The sequence below is a fragment of the Vulpes lagopus genome, chromosome 16 (assembly GCF_018345385.1).
Source record: "Vulpes lagopus strain Blue_001 chromosome 16, ASM1834538v1, whole genome shotgun sequence".
NCBI classification, from domain to species: domain Eukaryota; kingdom Metazoa; phylum Chordata; class Mammalia; order Carnivora; family Canidae; genus Vulpes; species Vulpes lagopus.
Genome location: NC_054839.1, coordinates 22076946 through 22098297, shown reverse-complemented (window position 1 = coordinate 22098297; position 21352 = coordinate 22076946). Strand labels below are relative to the sequence as shown.

The following is a 21352-nucleotide window of genomic DNA, read 5'->3' as shown; positions in this document are numbered from 1 at the left end:
TACCTAAAACTGCTGTTTCATTCATTTTACTTCAATCTTTCCAATTCTTTGTGTGTGTGTGTGTGTGTGTGTGCACTGAATTCTGACTGCAATAGGATTGCACTTTTCACAGGATCTTTTGAGAGGAAAAGATAAACTAGATAGAGAATACACCTGCCTTGATGGTCTGGTCTTGAGTGAGGCCTTAGGATGTCAGTACTCATGACCAAACTGGTTGGCTCCACAGAGTTCTGATTGGTTATCCAGGTCCTGTTTTCAGCTAAGGTGCTATGGGTTAAAGTCAGTTATATCACCCTTCACAATGGAAATCTCGGGAAACCTCTGTCTTATTTTATTAAGTTTGTAATCTGCCTCATAGTGTACCATTTATTTGAACAATGACATATAATCAGAAAATTATAAACTTCTAAAATATATATGTTGGGTATAAAGGAAAAGGGACTGCGTTTTAACTTCTAAATTTTTAACCATGTGGATAAGTGAAATATTTATTTTGGAAGGATACTGTGGCACAAAAATTATCTGGAATAACATGGCACAAATCTTTACATGAAATATTTGTAACTGAAGCAATAGAAAAAATAAATATTTTCAAAACTGCAAAAAAAAAAAGTTGACTTTGTAAACTAAAAATGAATTGAATTAACCAATGAGGAGAATGTACTTGACAGTGCGCATAAAGGCAATAATTCTCCAGGTATGGTCTAGGGTCTGGAATTATCAGTGTGACAAAGGAAACTTTTAGAAGTGCAAATTATCAGGCTCCTTGCAGACCAACTGAATCCAATGGGAGAAAGGTTTGCCAACATATTTGAAAGATCCTTCCCCACCGCTCCAGGAGATTCTACTACATGATATATAGGTTGTGAATTACTGCTATAAACTTTAGTGTAAGATACGGTAAACCATTCAACAAACCTTCATTAGTGCAGGCAGTCTTAAGCTAAAAAAGAGAGCAAAAAATCAACTATACCAACTATAAATTTGACATTTCCTCTTCTAGCCCAAGTAAAATTTTAAGTGATATCAGATTTAATCTCTGTTCTCAAATTTATGTACCTCAGTTTGAAGCTCCAATGGAGTTTACTATATATTTGTACATACTCTAAAACTGAGATTCAATAATCATTGCTCGTCAAGGTTAATTGTGACACCAGTAATTTCTATTTCAATGCCCATTAGTTGTGAGGCTGCAGGTGTGACTGGTTTCTGACAGCACTCCAAGCGCAGCTCCCCCTCCACTCTTCAGCTGAGCCCAAGATGCTGACAAAACCAGTGCAGGAAGGGGTCACTGTGCAAAGCTAATTTCAGGTGGCTTCCTGAGGCTGTGATTCTTTCCACAAAGTGGCTAATTATGAATACTATGGCATGATTGATACTTTTTTCTTCCTACTGTTACATTGTTCTCTGTCTTGTGACCATGTAACCCCCACTACCACTCCCTGGTACTGCTGATTGACATTTGACATGGGCAATCTGGAAAGCTCAGAAGAAACACAACATTTGAACTAAAATACCCATGAAGCTGCTGTAAAGGCTAATTTGAAGGTGGGCAATTAGAGGCAAATGTGAGAAGGGGAAAACAACTGTTGTTCTAGTACAACTTTAATAGGACTTATGTAGTGGAACTAAAATAGGATTTGAGAATTTTACATGAAAAAAAATATTTGCTGACATCAGATACTGGCAGTCAGATTACCACTTAAGACTTAGGTAGTGATAGTGTTTACTTATTAAATGGATGCATTCAATTTTGTGGTGTATGGATGGGATTTTTTTGCATGCACGTATTTGCACTCACAAAATTCACAGTGATTTTTTTTTCGTGGTACACATTTTCAGATTTTCTTTGGGTATCTCACTAGCACTCTCAGTGGAAATAATCTGTTTTCTAGGTGCCATTATTCTCATAGTTGAATTTGGAGTACATATGTGAATTTGTGAGGTGGCCAGATGGGATTACACTTACGCAGTTTTTTAAAAGAAGTAGACCTAACCATGCAAAGCCACTAAGGCACTAACTAAATCGACATTCTTTTCATATTACAACATAGAAATTTCATTGAAATATAGGATCAAGAATTTGATGAAGTTGAATTCAAAGACATACTACAGCTTGCTACTCAAAGTGTAGTCTGAAGACTAGAAGCATCGGCATCATCTGCACGCTTGTCAGAAACACAGTCTTGGAGCCATCATAGACTGAAGTGGGATCTCTTTCTAAAAAGATTCCAAACAATCAGTACGTTCATCAGAATTTTAGGTGCAGAGTACTGAGGAAAAGATAAATAATATTTGATTTATTTAGTATAATGTTCTTTATCACTAACTATGAACACGTACTTTGATTTACTGAGGTTTTTTAGCAGCCACTTGGGAATTAAAGTACACAGAAATTATCCATCAGTCATCACAGACATAAGCATATCTCATAAATGTATAACCAATCCATTCTTTTTTTGGACCTATTGTGGTAGGACCCCTTCAATTGTTATTTGATATTGAATAAATTAATTTTTCTCTTATTTAATTTCCTCATCTGTAAAATGGGGACAACAATAATACTTCTATTATAAGGCTATAGTGAGGATTACATGAATTATATAAGTAAAATTTTAAAGAGTTTAGAACACATAGTAAACACTCAACACTCTTAGTATTTTTTTTTTTTTTTGGGAGAGAGAGAGTGTATGTGAGAAAGAAAAGGGGGGAGAGAGGAGCTGAGAGAGAGAGGCCCAAGTATGTTCCATGTTCAGTGCAAGCCCTGTGAGGCTTGATCTCATGACCTTGAGACGATGACCCCGAGATCGTGAGCCCAGCAGAAATCAAATGGCCAATGCTTAATCGACTGAACCATCCAGGTGCCCTACTCTTAGTATTGGTTTTTGATGTTAGACACAGATGTCAGGCCACCGGTTGCATGAAGTTTTTGATCATAGGCTCCAGAGAAATGCACTTGCCATCTCTGAGGTCTGCTATAGCTCAGTCAAGTTCAGCCAGGGCAGCTGAAGGCATAGCAGCAGTCCCCAGGATCAGTATTGTTTAACAGCCCCCTTCATCAAAGAAGTAGAACAAACCCCCAGAAAGATGGCTGATGGCATTAAAAATAAAACATGAAAGAAACAGAACTTTCTCAAGGACTTTTTTTTTTCTTTTCTTTTTTTTTTTTTTTTTGTCTGATGGGGATTTACAGAAAGCATGGTATACTTGAAAGAGAAAACTGGCCAGAGGGGATGAACTTTATTTGATATTCTGGCCACTCCAGGTATTGACACATCTCTTGATTTTTAAAGTAGTGTGTTTTTACTTAGTATCTGTTTTTCTAGAAGATTTACTTAGGATTGAACTTCTAGAAATGTGATTATTTTAGAATAGGTGAATCCCTTGTTTAAATGTAATAACAAAAAAAAATGTACAGGCTAGGTCTTCTTTGAAAAAGCAATTTCAGATAATGTTTCACAGAGAATTATAATGAATCAGTGTAACATTGCTTTCTTCTTAACACGGAGAAAAAGAAAGAGAAGAAAATACAACTAAAAATGACTTTTTGAAATGAGGGCTCTTTTCATATTTGCCATGTGGAAAGTGAAAATAGTTTATGACAGCATTTATGGAATATCCAAGATTGTCTACAAATGCAAAGTGAAAAATAGTGATAATGATCACATTAGAAACAAATGCTATTATATATTGCGCTTTTGTGAAGTGCAAATGACTACATGCATTGCTTCTGATTCTAATAGCAAACTACAAGATAGGTATTATTATGATTATCAGGTAGTATTATTTCTCTTTTAAACATAATGAAAATAGTATTCAAAGAAGTTATGTAACTTGCCCCAGGTCTTTGACAAGTCAGTGCCAAGAGAAAATCAGATGTGACGTTTCCCTTAGTCTACATCAACATTTTTTCTTAAGCCAGGCAAGAGAAATTTCTCTAAGAATAACACTTCTTCTACCCCCAAACCACATTGCTGCACTAATTTTTACATCGCTATCCAGAGCCTCTGCTGTACTTGTACTAAAGGAAGTAATCATTCAACCCAGGTGTGTCTGAAGTCCCTTGTCTTAAAATTCATTCTTGTACAATTGGCCATGTTGACAGTGACCACTGTAGACATTCTCATTTGCTAGATAGCCATTCCTATAGAAGAAACAAAATTTCTATTTCTATTAGCGTCACCAAAGTCACCAAAACCATAGGCAAGAATATGTGTAACATTTATTGTTCCTTCACATCAGAGATGGTATGATGCTCTTCCATGTTTCTTCTGAAAAATTTGGCTTCCTAGTGTATAAATAGTTGGTGTTTGAGGTGGATTTGCTAATAATTTAAAGAAAAGACACAGTCAAGTTTCTTGCACTAGACGTATGCAGGACTGCTTAGAAGGGGGATCTCCCTTTTCCAAAATAAAGAGAAGCCGGTGGAGGGAGAGTTTATATTTGTTTTGAATCTTATTACAATTTTTTCCCTCCCAGGGGGAAAAAGAGGGGGAACATTAAGCCCATTATGTGTGAATAAACTGAATTTGCAAGACATGAGCAACCAACTTGCGATTTGCACCAGAACGATTAAATATAATTGTTTCTAAATCCTTGTAAGACAAGGTTCAGGGCAGCTATTTTTCTACATCTATAGTTTTTATACAAATCATTTGCTAACTGCTATTTGTATTTATAACTCTGTGACTTTTCTCACTGAATTTCTTCTCTTTAAAGTTTGGTTTTAATCATGTTATTTTTGCAGCCTACTTCATTTTTTTGAAAGTTCAAAACCCACGTTTGGCAAAGAGGTTCCCAATTTACCTGAATGCAAAAGAGCTAAAGGGATGTGTTACCAGAAGGCATAATATTCACAGTATGGAATGAATGCTTATTGAAGGTAGGAGATATGCATAAGAGGAAGTAGAAAGAAGATATATACCTAACATTTATAGAAACTACTTATGAAACCTTGAGAAGTATCTTTAGAACTTAATACCCTGCGATTGACATTCCTGAGCCCATTTCCTACGAAGCATCACTATGAATGCTGGCTTTGGCATTTTCCGGGATGGGGGGGAGGGTAGGGGAGGGTAGTTCTGCCAGATGGGCACACACACTATTGTGTGTGTGTGTGTGTGACACACAGCAGCATCGTGTCTCTGCTGTCTCCGTCTGTGCAGCATATGGGATGAGGCTGTGCCTTTGATGAGAAACAAGCCTGTAAGATGAATACGACTCAGCCTTGCAGATGCACTAGAACAAAAGAAATACAAGAAATACAAGCAGAAAACTTGATAGATTTGGCCACATATAAATTTAAAATGTCTACACGTTAAAACACATGAAAAGGGTCAGTTCAATCCAAAAATAGAGGAAGAAATATAAGCTGACAATAGTCAAGAAATAAAAGACAGCCAATAAACCTATGAAATATATTGAACTTCACTTGTAAACAAACAAAAAGGAATGCAATTAGAGTAACAATGAGTCCTCATTGAAAAAGACCAAAGGAAGGGGAAAAAATGCTAACAACTACTAGGAAACAGGCATTTTTATACATTGTGATTGAAAATGGAATGGGTGGTAAATACACTTGAAGGAGAAACTATTATCTGTCTACCTACCTATCTATCTTAAACTTAAGTGTCTGTGATTTTGATCCAGTAATATCATGTATTGGAATTTGTCAAAAAGACAATTACAAATACATAAAAATATGTATATATAAGATAATGTTGTTATAGTATTTTTTTGGTAAATGGTGACAACCTAAGTGTTAGAGTTCATATATGTTGAATATTTAATGACAAATTTTTATGGCATGATTTATGAAAGTAATCAAAAACATTGTTTTAAAGAATGTGTAAGGATATGGGGGATATAACTATAATTACTATTAAATTTAAAAGTTTCCAACATAACGTGTATCAAATAAGGCAATTATATAATTGTAACATGAAAACTCAGAAACAAAAATTTTAAAAAAAGGTTATGTCTGGGTGATAGGATTATGACTTAGTATTTTTCTTAACCCTTTAATCAAATTCCTAAAGGGAAATGAATCTAATGCAGTAAAGATTATAAAATAATGTGCAAAACATTTCTTAAACTAAACCTTCTTGACCTCTAGCCTTTTTTTTTAAAGATTTTTTTTATTTATTCATGAGAGACACATAGAAAGAGACAAAGACATAGGCAGAGGGAGAAGCAGGCTCCCTGAGGGGCGCCTCATGCAGCACTCGATCCCAGGACCCCAGGATCACAACCTGAGCCAAAGACAGATGCTCAACCACCTATCCAGCCAGGCGTCCCTTGACCTCTTGTCTTAATTACAAGAGACGGTAAGTTAAAAATATGTTTTGTTTTTGGATCCAGGGGATATATCCAAAAGAATGGATACTATTCTTACTCATTATTTATCTCTCTGAATGATGATGTTTTACCTCATTTATATCACTGCCCACACACACATTCTTCTTCCTACCAATACAGTCATATTGTGCAGTTTAATTTTTCAATATTTGTTTCAAATATTGAAGTTAATAAAAATATTTAAGCCATATTTCTTATTATCTTAACTAGAAATTATCTCTTGACTTCTCACTTAGTTGGAAGAGGCTATAACTGCCCCTATTCCTCATCTACTTCTTTTGCTCCCATCTATCATTCTATTTCTGACATTTATAATATTATTTTGCATCTGTAAGACAGATACTATTCTGTAACCATATTGTGGAGAGATTGATTCTCATATCGGAAAAAAATGGCAAGTATTACTCTTGGTTATAGTTATGTCATTTTGTCACTTCAAAGCCAGGTGTTGTGATTCTTCTTTGACTACACAGTCATGATCACTGGGCAGACAAAAGAGATATTGGATCAAATGAATTTTCTTATATGCCACAGTAGCCTTGAGAATGAGCCTTGTAAACCAACAACAGGGAGCAGAGTAACGATACAGGTTGCTGTGCTCTGAAATCAGTGTTGGCACCTCATTGATCCTACTGTACCTCCCTTAGACACTCTAGGACTCTCCTTTCATACCTTCCTTTCCCGCCTTCCTCACTCAAACTCAGATTTGCCTACACAGCCTTCTGAAAGCCCTATTAACTGCTCAGCTTCCTGCCCACATTCTCATCCAATCACTTACCCTAATAAAATTTGTGCAGGTTGAAGCCTACAATGTCATCTTCTCTCATCCCCTAACATAGATGCCAATATTTCCTCAAAATGATGCAATATTTTAATTTGCTTTAACCTCAGTTATTTTAACCCTCAATTCTTACATTTTTTTAAAAAAATACTTTATTTACTTATCCGAGAGAGAGAGAGAGAGAAAGAGAGACAGAGACAGAGACAGAGACACATGCAGAGGGAGAAGCAGGCTCCATGCAGGGAGCCCGACGCGGGACTCCATCCCGGGTCTCCAGGATCGCGCCCTGGGCGGAAGGCGGTGCTAAGCCGCTGAGCCAACCCGGGCTGCCCCTTACTTTTTTGTAGTAATATCATTATATTAATTGATAATGATATCATTCATTATATTATGTATTGCTCATTAATCATTAATTAGAATATTAATATAATATTATAATGATAAAATTACCATTTCTCTTTTAATCTATGTTTTATTATATAATATCATAACCTCTTTTTTTCAAATTTTCAATTATATTGTCAAGTTTGATACATACCATTTTTTCATACCCATGACCTACTTTCCAGAGAATTCTGTCTTCTTGCTTTGACTTTTAACCTAGAATTTTCTTTCACTGATCTCCGGGTCTTTCCTTGACTTATTACTCATTTAATTTTTTTTTCTCATTGTTTTTTGAAGCACATGCTCAACTGATTTCCTAAGAAAAGGTGGGCCAGAAATAAATTTCCAAGCTTGGGAATTTTGTAATGGCTTTGTTCTAACTCAGATATTACTGTTAAGCTGTCAGGGTTTTCAATTCTACATGGAAAAACTTTTCCCTCAGAATTTAGAAGGTCTGGGGGATTCCTGGGTAGCTCAGCAGTTTAGCACCTGCCTTCGGCCCAGGGATCCTAGAGTCCTGGGATCAAGTCCCACATCAAGCTCCCTGCATGGAGCCTGCTTCTCCCTCTGTCTGTGTCTCTGCCTCTTTCCCTCTCTCTCTCTCTATCTCTCTTGAATAAATAAATAAAATCTTTTTTAAAAGAGCTTAGAAAGTCTATATTCTATTGTCTTTTTTAAAGATTTATTTATTTATTTATTTTAGAGAGAGAGAGAGAGAGAGAGAGGGAGAAAGAGAGAGAACATGCAAGCACACGAGCTGGGTGAGGGGCAGAGGAAGAAGGAGAGGGAGAAGCCTCAAGTGGACTCCCTGCTGAGCATGGAGCCCTACAAGAGGCTCTGTCTCAGGACCATGAGATCATGATCTGAGCCAAAATCAAGAGTCAGATGCTCTACTGACTGAGTCACCCAGGCGTCGCACATTGTCTTCTAATATATAGTTTGCTAATAAGAATTCTGAGACAGGTTTGTTTTCTTTAGATTATTGATACTCTTTTTCTCTTCTATGAATTTTCTTATAATTTTTTCTGTATTACTCACATGTTCAATTTTACAGCAATATATAAAGGTATGAATGTTGTGCATATGTGTGCAATTGGTAAAAAATACTTTTAAGATTCCATGTTTCTCTTTAGCTTTTAGTAATTCTTATCTTTCATGGTGGCTTGTCTTCCATTTTCTTTGTTGTCCATTTCTTAAATGCCATTAGATTGAGATTCAGTCACCTGGGTTTATCTTCTAAGTCTTATTCTACCTCTGTTCTCATTTTTTAAATTTGGTTGGTACAGAAATGTAGCTTCTATTTATTTATTCCATAGCTTCTCTGATATTTCCTATGAACCACATGCCAGTGGCAAGGAAACAGATATCTCAGATAACAGATATTTCAGATAACAGTTTTTTCCTGTTAAAATCGTTAATTCATAGTTCAACTTCCCAGCAGTGCTGGTTTAAATAGTTCTTTTTAAAAACCTGAATCTCTTTAAATTGTGTTCTCCTTTCTCTTCCCCAAAATGGCAACTGTGTATTAATTATGCATCCTTGTGGTTATTAAGAGGATCTTAGATTCCTGAACTTCTGTGTGGTTTCCTGCTGTGAAGGGGCCTGTTCTGGTATAACTACTGGACAGGTGATCCCTATCTTTGGATTGGCTTTGTTTGGTGTGTTGTGGGACATGCCTACACCTACAACTAGCATCCATGGTGTTCGTTCATTTGGTTTCATCTGAAAGTCCTCCCACTCATAGATAGACTTGTTTCTAACCCTAGTCTCTAAATCTTTATTCATATGTTCAGCACTTTCTTTTTATTTTGTGAATTAAGCATTTATACCCCAAATGCCTGATCCCTCCACATGGTTGTGGATGGAAGTAAAGAATTATTGCTGCATCTTAACTAATTACTTCACCCACCATTCTAATTCTCTGTGTAATCTCTTTGACACCTTGGCGGGTAGGGTGCTGATGAGGAGCAAGGTTCTTCAATGGACCTGTGGCTTCCTCCATGTTCTTTCAATAGCCACAGGACATTTGCTTTTTGTGTTCAGGTTCCACAGTACATACCTGGGTATCTTTAAAACTTTTACTTTGCTAAAGTTAGGACCTAACAGATAAAGTGACAATTAGATGAGGAGACGCCATAACAAAACTACTATCTTCCTTCTTCCTCTAACAATCCTCAAGGTCAGAAAGGAGCAGCCCATTCATCTACTTCTTCCTTTTTAGCCTGGTCTCATGATACAGCCTGGTGGCAGGTAGAATCAGCAGAGAAACCCATTCTGTGATAGAAAAACACAAATCAGGAGGTCTTTCAAGAAGACTGTATTTACCATTGGCCTTTTAGTTGGCCCCTGAGGAACGCTTCAATCTTCCCCTCCTGAGTTTGGAACTTATTGAAAAATAAATACAGAGGAATCAGATAAATGGAGAATATGACATATTTATTACTGGTAAAGATGTTTGGTGAATGTGGCTTTAAGAATATGGCCACTTGGACTTGAAATGCTTCACCCCAGAGTTAAACAGACTGACCCACACAATACTGGCAGTGCTGAATGAAGAGGGCCTTCCTGACCAAGGAAAGCTAGTCCTCTGCAGTTGAGGGGGAAGTAAGAACCTGCAAGCAAGGTGGCCCCACAAAAGAACTTGGAGTGCCCCTGAGCCAAGGAAGCAAATGTGTTGTTTTTCTGCCCTTTGATAGAGGACAGTGGAGGAGCAGAATGGAGCTGGATGTGTTCTCCCCAGACCTTTATTCCTTGGGTTCTGAGGTAGGAATTTGTTCCCTTTTCACAGAAATATGAGGAATGGGAAATACATAATCTCCCCCTGATTCTCCTCAGATCTTATTTCTTGTTAGACTAAATGATTAATTCTATGATCAGCCCTGATCACAGCAGCTTACTGTCACGGAGGAGAGAGGTGACGGATCAGGCTAGCTCTGTTTCCATCTTCGTGATGCCACTCCCTTCATGCCAACCTAGCTTCTGTGTGGGTCCTCCTGGATTCACCGGCAGGGAGTTAGTTTCCTCCCCAGAGGGTTTTGAAGTGGTTTAGAACCGTAACATTTCAGGGGTCCCTGAGTGGCTCAGTTGGTTAAGCATTTGCCTTCTGCTCAGGTCATGAACCTGGAGTCCCTAGATCAAGTCCCCACATCTGGTTCCCATTTTGGTGGGGAGTCTGCTTCTCTCTCTGCCTCCCCACTTGTGCTCTCTCTCTCTCTCTCTTTCTTAAGCACACCCGCTCTCTCAAATAAATAAATAAAATCTTAAGAAGAAATAAAAAAAAAAAAAGAACCTTATCATTTCAGACCAGAGAAATCAGCATCACTTGGGGCTTGTTAGAAATGCAGAATTTGTTAGAAATGTGGAATTTCAGACCCAGCTGAGATGTACTTACTCTATAGTTATACAGGATCCCCAGGTACTTCTTTATGTACATTACAGTTGGAGAAGCACTGGTTTAGAACAGGTAATTAATTAAAGTATCTCAAAGGCTTTGCTAAGCCCTAAACTATGTATTTCCCCCTAGTTTCCCTGCACAAATTACCCATGACTGCTTTCTTGCCTCACCTAAGATCATGAGATGAAATTTAATGGTAGTGGCGGAAATAATAGATAAGATTAAATAATAGCTAATGAAAGAGCCTGATGGTAGTCCAGAGGCATGTTCCCCCATTCAAGATAAGCTCCTCCCATTATCCACTTAAGAAAAGCTTACAATCCCAAGTGGAATCCCTTAACCCAAATAATGAATATAAAACCTGAAAATATATCAAAGTTCATAGCTCTTGTTGAAGTAAAGAAATTAAATTCTAAAAATGAGACTGGCTGACACTGGCTGCTGAGGTGGCTTTCTGGGATGCTAGGGCAGCGGCCCCACAGGGAAGGTGCTCGCTCTTCAGCAGCTGAGGCCAGGACTGTCATCCACTTACTTAGACTGTCTTCTCACTCAGAAAGTGGTATTTGAGGCATATGTGCCTTTTAGCAATGTGTGGAAATTTGCACTGGTGATGGCCCAGTTCCCAGATCTGGAGATCTTTTTTTTTTTTTTTTCCTGTGTTATTGGGCATCTTATAAAAAAAAAAAAGAAAGAAAGAAAAGAAAAGAAAAGAAAAAAGCCTTCTTGTGACTGAGATCTCTGATATCTCTATGCAACACTGCGAAGCCCTGTTCTCTCTCTTCTTTCACCTTTTGAATATTTCCAGCTCTGATTAGCATTTCTTTCTACTCTCTTTCTCTGCAGTAGGAAGCTATGCCTTTTTTTACTTTTGCTTTCTTTGACCCCGGTGCTTTGAGGGAGGTTTTGCTGAGCCTTTTTAGCAGTTGAGCCTATGTTCACCTCTTTTTTTCACTCTACCACATTTGGAGTCATTTCCCTAAATATAAAGGTTTATTTTACCCTTTTTCTGGTGGCACTAGACATTTGCATTCCCTATATAATTCTTGATTTTTGTTTTGTGAGGCCCCTTGGTTAAATAGAGCAAGTGAACATTTTGGTCTGAAAAAAATCAATGAATATTCAAAGAAAAATTGTGTATCTTTACATCCCTTCTCTGAATATTTCCACCAAACCGAGGATGAATATTATTTGTTATTACCACCAAACTGAGGGTGAATATGATTTGTTATTACCCAGACTGACTCAGTGTCAGGTTCCTGGTGCCTCCTTCCTTTTGTGCCTGTTTCTGCAGAGCACAAGCAGGACTTCCCCACCTAAGTTAACTGTATTTCCCCAAATCTCATTCAGTAATTATGTGGCTACATACACTCATGTTGCTAGTCATTCCCTCTCAAAACTGTTCATACCTTCTCTTATCTTCAAATTGTGATTCATCCAGTTTTATGGATTCTTTATTTAATTTAATTATCAAGAGGATACATCGCAATATGTTTTTGGATTCTTTCTCAATGAGGTTCCCAATCAGGAAAACCTTGCATTTTCCTATTTATTTATTTATTTATTTATTTATTTTTAGGGGAACCCAGCCATTCATTCTGATAGTGAAACCAAGACAGGTGTCCCTTCTTTAATACCTTCCTGAAAATTAATTACACCAAAGTGCGTCTCCTCTGCTTTCTTATCTATATGGCGTGATCGCCAAGATCTCATTTATCCCCTTTCAAAGGTATATATCCTCTCCTTTAAAATCACAACATTTGTGTGGAAATTCTCTCCTCCTCAAGCTTAATTAGCTTAAATTTATGGTGTTTTCACTTTTTACTACTCCCGATCATCAAGAACAAAGGACATTTTTAAATCAAGCCAATTAGTTTTGGATTTCCTGAGAAATGGCATTCCTAGATGCAGAATGTTCTAGCTCAGGTTTAAGTTGCCTTTGTATATCTTTACAACATGTTTTTTTGTCCTCAGTTGAAGTTGATGGCATATTCCTTATAAATTAATGGCCTCTCTACCATTCTTTGCATAATAAACTCTGCTGAGCTTATGCAGATGGAGTCATAATTAGGATCTCTGAAATCAGAGTTTTGGAAGCCACGAATTCAGGTTCTGTTCTGTTCTCAAGAGTCCTGACTGAAAAGAAAATATATGTTACTAAAAAAGTGTACCCTTAGATATTTTTCTTTTAACCTTTATTGTAGTTAAAAGCTATGTAAAAACCAACAGAATGTGGAATGTCTTCCCTGCCACAATCTAGCTCACACGTTGGTCACTCTGTGAACTTCTTACTGGAAATTTAGCTAACTTTGCAATTATAAATCCCAATCTGAGGTAATGTCTGAGAAGCACATGAAAAGCAGGGAAAATTATCCACACTTCAAATGACTTAAATGCTAGTTTAATGGATTTTTGTTTGTTTTAAATAAGCACCAAGTATGTCTCAAAGTCTCCTTTTATTCAGTATAATTTATTTGCTACATAAAATCTGTATCAGCTTAGGTAGGATTGTGTTCAGTCATAAAGGACTATCTCATGCCTTAGGTTAGATCGGTGTCAGTGGCCGAGAATTCTCTTCCTGCATATTAAGTTCTGTAGAGCCTATATTTAATATGCCAAAGGCCCGTTAAAAACAACATTGAACCTTTAAAAACAGCAAATGCCCTATGAATAAGCCACTATGAAAGGCTTAATTCAAAATGCCACATGACCTTTATACCCTAAGGATTTTATTAGTACTACAGCAAATTTCCATCATATCTGGTCCTCAAATACCATTACTTCTATATTTTCTAGGCTTCCCAATAACTGTAGGATACAGGTTTTTTCTGAAGCCAATAAAAAATACCTTTCTACTTTTTTCAGATTTGAAATTAGGCATAGAACTGAAAACGACACATGAAATGCTAGGTTAATTATTGATAACATGGAGTAGAGAACAGAACATCAGTTAATTTGGCAAAATGTACTTGCTTATCCTTCACCCTAGAATTCCACAGACTTAGTCACACAGTCCCTAGTGCTTTGGACATCTGCACACCTCCCCTGCAGGGCAAGAGCCAGACTCAAAGCTTATTCCATGAAGCAGAAGAGGATGCATATGTCTTGCAAAGCAGCTGGATACAAAAGGATACCTAGGAGACACTGAGTCAACCACACTGATTTCTTTTCTTAAATCTATTAGTCAAAAAAAAATTATTAGTCAGATGTATTTTTCCCACACATTTGTCTCCTGGGGAGTAATGCATTAAGTCATTCCTTTCTATGAGAGTAAGAAAAAGTGGAAATAAACACCCCCACCGTATTATGCAAATGCCTTTGGAGGCAATGGTTTTTGCATTCAGTTGATTATTCTTTTTATCTACTTTTTAGCCAGTTATTTTGGGAAATAATTGAAAGGAGTAAATAGTGTCCTCTCCAAAGCATGAAAATAGTTTTTCTTATTTTGGCAGTTCTAATCCATTCTCATTGATTGCTGTTTTAGTTGCTGCTCATTGAGTGAAGAGGTGAGTGACAGGGCAACTGGATCACTGAGCAAATTTGTGTTTATCTGAGGGAGACTAGGAGGGAAATTTTCCTAGTAAAGATATGGCATTTTTTATTCTTTTTGTTTCAGTTATTTAAAATGAACACAAGAACTTCATAAGATCATTGTTATGATTAAATGAAGAAATATATAATATATATAAGAAATATATATAAATTGCATATATATGCTTATATATAAATTCTATATATAAACATATAATATATTATATGTATATATTTATAAATATTGACATATATATAAATTGCATAACACAGTGCTTCATATATCACTCAAGTAATGTTGGTGCTCTGATTATTAATAATTACCAGAAGCATTTAAAGACACAAAGTTACCTTCTGATATCCTGTGTGTGTTAATATTTTTCTATATATAATATACATAAAGACAGATGATTATTGACAATTAACTTAGTTCTCTCTCTCTTTTTTTGCCTGCACAAAGTACTATTGCCATTAATCAGTGACCTGCCCTCCAATAAGCAGATAGCTTTCTCTATTTCCCTTTCTAGGCACCTGACAACAGTTAAAATATGTCTCACAAATTTTGGTGTCTATGGACATGGTTACAAAAAGCTTATAATCCTGCCAACATTCACCTGAGCATCTGTGGATTCAGGGGCAAATGGTCCTGAGACAGAGTGTGTATTTGCGTGTGTTTCTTTGAGGAGACAGTGGTAACTAGTTTTGAGAACAAGGCAAAAGAGAAAAGAGTACTATTCAGTCTACTATTCAGTCATGATAAGGACAAGCAAACTGCTTTAAAAGGATAATCAGAGGATGAAATCTTAGTATTTCCTAGTTCCCCTGTGGAAACCTGAGATGTAAGACTTCCAAAAGTAATTTACTGGACTGCCAATTAGAGTGACTGTTATATGGCAACCCTAGTTTTGGTACATCCTCCTGGAGACATGAGATGACAGATGAAGTGGCAATTTGAGGGTAGAATATAAAGAGAATTCTGCAAATTTCTTCCAGACACGGGATTACAAGACACGATGATCTTTGTCACTGCCTAAGGCCCAGATTTCCTTGACCAAATATTACTCCAGAAAACTGTGAGGCAGTGACTTCTGTAGTTATTTTGAGCTTGTGGTCAAGTGGTGCTGTACTTAGTAATGAACAGATATCCTCAACACTGCTTCAGGCACTCATGTTTGTACCCAAAAAACATAGAGGTTACTCCAGAAATTTTTGTGGTATCTGCTAGGAGCATATCCTTGAAAATACATGTATTACTAAACTAAAAAAATAGAATTGTTTTAAATACAGATTTTTTAATTAATTTCAGAATGCTTTGTCCATCATAGTTTGCTCTCTATCAATGTTTTAATCCTGGGGTCTCAAGCAGAACTCTCTTGTCCTTGGTTTATTAAAAAACAAAACAAAACAAAACTCCAGCCCAAAGAGCCACTTTCTTTTTGGATGTTACTGTAAACAATAGAGTTGATTTAAACTATTCCTAAAAATGCATACTACTTCATATTTCTAAGTAAAATGTAAAAGTTACTTAAATAAGTACTCATCTTTGTCAATTTGAGAAATTTCTAAGATAGAAGAACATGCGAATCACATTTTCCACACAATTAAGGAAGCTGATAAGGCTGCTTGCCTCTCATCATATCTGTCAATGATAGTTTACAATGGAAATAATGGTAAACTAACAAATGTTATACAGATGGTCCCTGACTTACAATAATAGTTTGACTTCAACTTGTTTTCTTGACTTTACGATGATGCAAATGCCATACACATTCAGGAGAAAACATAGTTAGAATTTTTAATTTGGATCTTCTTCTAGACTCCCGATATGTGGTACAATCCTCTCTCATGACACTAGGCAGGGCAGTGAGCCATAGCTCCCAGTCAGCCATACCATCATGAGAGTCAACACTGTACCACTGACAATCATTCTGTACCCATACAACCATTCTGTTTTTTTTTTTTTTACTTTCAGTACAGTATTCAACAAATTACATAAGATTTTCAACACTTTATTATAAAATAGATTTTGTGTTAGAGGATTTTGCCCATTATGCAAAATTATTGCATAATGTATAGAAATATCTTCATTATGTACAAGTACTTTGTTTTAAGAAGTTTGAAACCAGTTATAATAACTTATAGTTCTCACAGAATTTCATCAGAAAAATTTAAACCTCTGTCAAAAATTCTTGAAAAGCTAGGTGTTAGGATGGAATACTGTGAAATAATTATATTGTGATGAAAATGCTTGTTAATGGACCCCTTTCTGAGTTTGCCTTTTTGCTGAAGGTACACACAATTTTTACCATTATTTGGCAATGTATTATGGAGTGTAAGTCACAACTTGGTGTTAGTCAAAGTTTATAGTTCCAAGACTTATCTAATTTTGTTTAAAATTAAATTTCAAATACTCAGATGCCAATGACAATGCATGTTGCCTCAGATGCCAATGACAATGCATGTTGCCCCTCAGCTCTAGTTATTATGCTAAAGAAACAAGTAATCAAAAAAGCAATTGCTTTGTGTAGAGGAAAATACACCAGAAATCTAGCCTGTGACCTCATTTTTAAAAACATATTGTAAAAGCATCCATAAAACTACTAAAAATTATATAGGAAAGAAAATAATTCATGGTATGCTAAATAATCTTAACATATGACACATTCAGAATAATGTATGTTTTAATCAATGCACTTTTGTTTTCTAGTAGAATGTTTTGATAATATGACAAAGGGATACCACTGCTTGATAATTTATTTCATAAGGTTCTGCTTAAATAAACAAAAGCATAATTGAGAGAGTTATCTGCAATACATGAATTTACATGCATAATTCTTCCATTGGTTAGGTACAGTGGGATGGCAACTCAAATAATTTATTTTTTGATTCAGTTATGTACTTGATATCAATGGAATATCTATTGTGAACAAATTATAAATTCTCTGCATTTATAAGTCTCATTTTAGGTCAATTTTAAAAATAGGTCTAATTTGAGGTTCGAGTTGATATTTAAGCATGAAACCTGGGAAGTTTGAGATTAGAAGCTAGATTAGACAGAGGTGATTCTGAGTCCACTCCAAAGACAGCAGAGGTTGATTGGAGCTGGGCCATCAGGTTTACTCGGGCTAGAAAGGTCAAGATGTCTCCTCAAACCCCACTGCACAACCAGAGGACCCTGAAGTAATTCTTGCAGTATTGCTCAGGGCATGATATAAGCTCCTGGCTGGTCTCTAATCATTCTGGGTACCAAACCCTTTACAATATTTCACATGTGCCCCATAGGGTATAGACAAGTGTACGTGTGTCAGAGTGGCTGTGAAATTAACAGGCATTTGGGACCCTGAGTTAAGTTCTTGTTGAATTGTCAGCACTATAAATATAAACGAGGCTCTATAGTCTATTGTCACAACCAAAAGAAAGTGACAGTGCTGGAGGAGTGTGTGTGTGTGTGTGTGTGTGTGTGTGTGCACGCTTAAATAAATCAAGGACAAGAGAGCCCTGCTGGAGACCCCAGGATTAAAGCATTGATAGAGAGCAAAATATGATGGATGAAGTGTTCTGAAGTTAATCTACCCAACTCTAACATTTCAACTCATCAGAGAGTTGATTGTCACTACCCACAGATCATTCTCAGCAAGCTCTCTGTTCTTCTTATCAGCTTCCTGAAAATCAGGACATTTGGAGCTACCTTTTTATTCCTGTTTAAGATCATAAGCTTTCACTCTCCCTCATGAGGATCCTCTTACAAGATCCTATTACAGGAAGACCAGAAATATCATGATTTATGACAATAAAATCTTCAAAGCAAATGGAAAGATAACTGGTAGGAAAATTATGACATACGTCTCCTTTAATAATGACTTTTGAAGTATTTTACCTCACAGAGTAGGCATCTAAAAAATGTTAGTTGCCATAGGTGTGATTATTAGACACAGTCAAGATAAATTAGTTTGAGCAACTTTCATTTACCTGAAAGATAGCTTTAGAGTATGTAATTCTAGAGTTATAGTAAGAAGAAAAAAATCATAAATCACAGGGACAGTCTTAATATCATGTTCAAAATAATCTAAAAACTATGAACATAAAAACAAATAACATTAGTAATATGGTTTGTACCTGGAAATGGAGTTGTATCATAATTCACTGTCACAGATATAGATTACAAACAAGAGCCATTTTGCTGAGTCACATTTCACTTAGTGAGGTGTTTTGTTTTTGTTTTTTTTTTTTTTTTAATTTTCTGTGGCAAAAGGATTAGCCTTTGTGTGTTTTCATTATTCACGAGACATACATATAATCATATTTTGTCTTTTGTTTTACCACATTACTGTCTTCTTTTAAACAAGAGATCAATTTTATATAAATATTTGTATATATCAACACATCAGTTATAATGCAGGTTTAATAAAAATGAGGATCTTGGAAGACACTATACAGAAAGTAACTAATCTCAATTATTAAAGAAACTGTCTACTTACTAAGAACTTGTAAGCAAACTGATGTCTTGATTAGTAATGTGAGATTTAAATAAAAAGTGTGAAATGCAATGAAACAGCAGTATAATTAACTACATAAATTGGATTAAAATATATAGAAAATCTATTCAGTGAAAAACATTTAATTCATAGAGCAGTAGAGATTAAAATTAATTTTGAAGTGAATTATGGATTTATTTATAAGATGAAAACTAATTTTTAAAGACAGAATTCAGTGTTTGCCAAGTTATTGTGAGTACATTGGGGAAAAAAGGCAAAAGTTTTAAAAATGCATTCCATAGGGGAGTCCTGGAAAACTGGGCTGCATTATTTTTCCTAACACCAGAGAGCTACAAAGCAGTATGTGCAATTAAGATTTTTAAAAATAGTTTAACTTTTAAAATATCTTAAAACTGCCAAGAACATCATTTTTAAAAGACTAATTTTTTTCTGGGTGCAATGGAAAATTGGGGCTACAACACATACCAGAAATTCTTTTATTTCAATTTCATGTACTCACAGGGAAAATGCATTAATATTATATTTTTCAAAACCCATTTTTACATGTTTTCTGAATTATCCATACAAGAATACTCAAAGCAGGAGGAACTCTGCCACCATTCAAACAAAGAAATTTATGCTGGGAGCAGTGAAGTGTCAAAGAACTGTCAAGCTCAGGTGTGATCTAGAAACAAGATCTTCAACAGATGTTAGGCTCCTCCAAGTTGAAATTCAGAATTGTTGCTTATTTTCTCTAATACCTAGGCAAGCTGTTGAACTTCTTTTTTTGAGTTGACATGAAATTTAGATACAATCTATGCAAATATGCCATCTCAGACACTTCAAACATGGCAACTAGCGATTTAGTGTAATCCCAAATCCATCACTACTTTATTGTGTGACCTTAAGAAAGCTGCCATTTTCTCAACTCTGAAAGTTGGTTGAGTTACACCTACCTGACATGATGCAGCAAGGATTATGTAAGATGATGCGTATGAGCATGCCTGGCACAAAAACCGTCATGTCCTTTTGCTATTCCTTCATCACTGCATATTTCAGGTTCCTAGGCAAGAATTCCTTATCCCTTAAGGCACTGCCTCCCTTCCTTTTTTTCTTTCAACACCAAGAAATGAGCCTAAAACAAGGAAATCTGAGTGGCTTAGGTCAATCTATTACAAAATAAATCACCTCCTCTGGAAGCAATCTGTGTAAGAACAGGAAATACAATACTAATTAGAACAACTGAGTTCTGGACCCCCTGCCTCTTTGCCTTTAATCTCTAGGGGATGTAGCCATTTAAACAAGTTATGTATTTTCTTGAATGGGGGGGGGGCACCTATTTCCTAAGCTGTTCCAATACATTGATTAAATAGATCATCTTTAAGACTTATCCCACCTCTAAATTCTATATTATCATCAAATAAATCACATCAGTGGATATTTACTTTCCTTTTCTCTGTTATTCTTAACTTTTCACCTGATAGCATTGCCCTCAATTTTGTCAGCTTGAATGATAAAATTCAGATGTTAATGCAACCGCAATTGTGATTTTTAACCTTGAACAGACCATGAGTTTTACTCCATTCCAGAAGCTACTACTAATGTATCCTTTAATTAGACAGGCTGCTAAAATATGGATGGATCAGCAAAATGCATTCCCGATTCTGGAAAAAAATTTAGTGCAGACTCTGCTAATATTGTTATCACTGAGGCTGAACTGTTGTATACATGTTGCAAAAAAAAACACCCATTTCTCATCATTTTGCTCTGTAATCTTCAGAATGTGACTCTTTAGGTAGTATTCTTCATGGACACAACAATAAAATAGCTAGGATATCCTGTATATACATATACCTATATAATATCTGAATATATGTTATATGAGGAATATGCATTGAGTGTGTTCATAAAATGGCCTATTATGTGTCAGATATAACATATTTGTCAATTTTCCTCAATATGTATAACTTAATGAGGAGAGACACATTGCTTCTTTGACCAATTTCAGCACAAAAACATTGATTTGCATTTCAAGCATACACTGAGAACATAAATACTATTTGATGGCTATTATAAATAACATTTCTCAAGACACTAAATATTATAATTATTAATATTCAGACAAAGGTAGAATAATTTTATGTGATAAAAATTATAAGATTTACTCCTAGTCCCATTTTAATACAATTGGCTGAATTTGAATTTTCTGTGACTTACTTAACTCAAATCTTTAGTATTTAGAAGATCCAAAATGTAATTAAATACTTGTGTACTTTGCTAAGGCTCCAATGCCAGAAAAAGATAGATAACAAGGTGACTAATGCTATTTATTCTAGGACTAATGTGAGAATTGTCCAGGCAAATAAGTGACCGGGAATAAAAACAAGGTATGGTTTGTTATCACATTTGAATGATTACATTAACATTATCATT

General features: G+C 35.8%; 1 pseudogene; it reads right to left on the bottom strand.

Annotated features, from left to right (window-relative positions):
- Positions 1 to 19942, bottom strand: part of LOC121476756 — a 52666-nt pseudogene extending 32724 nt beyond the window's left edge.
- Positions 19943 to 21352: the final 1410 nt, after the last annotated feature.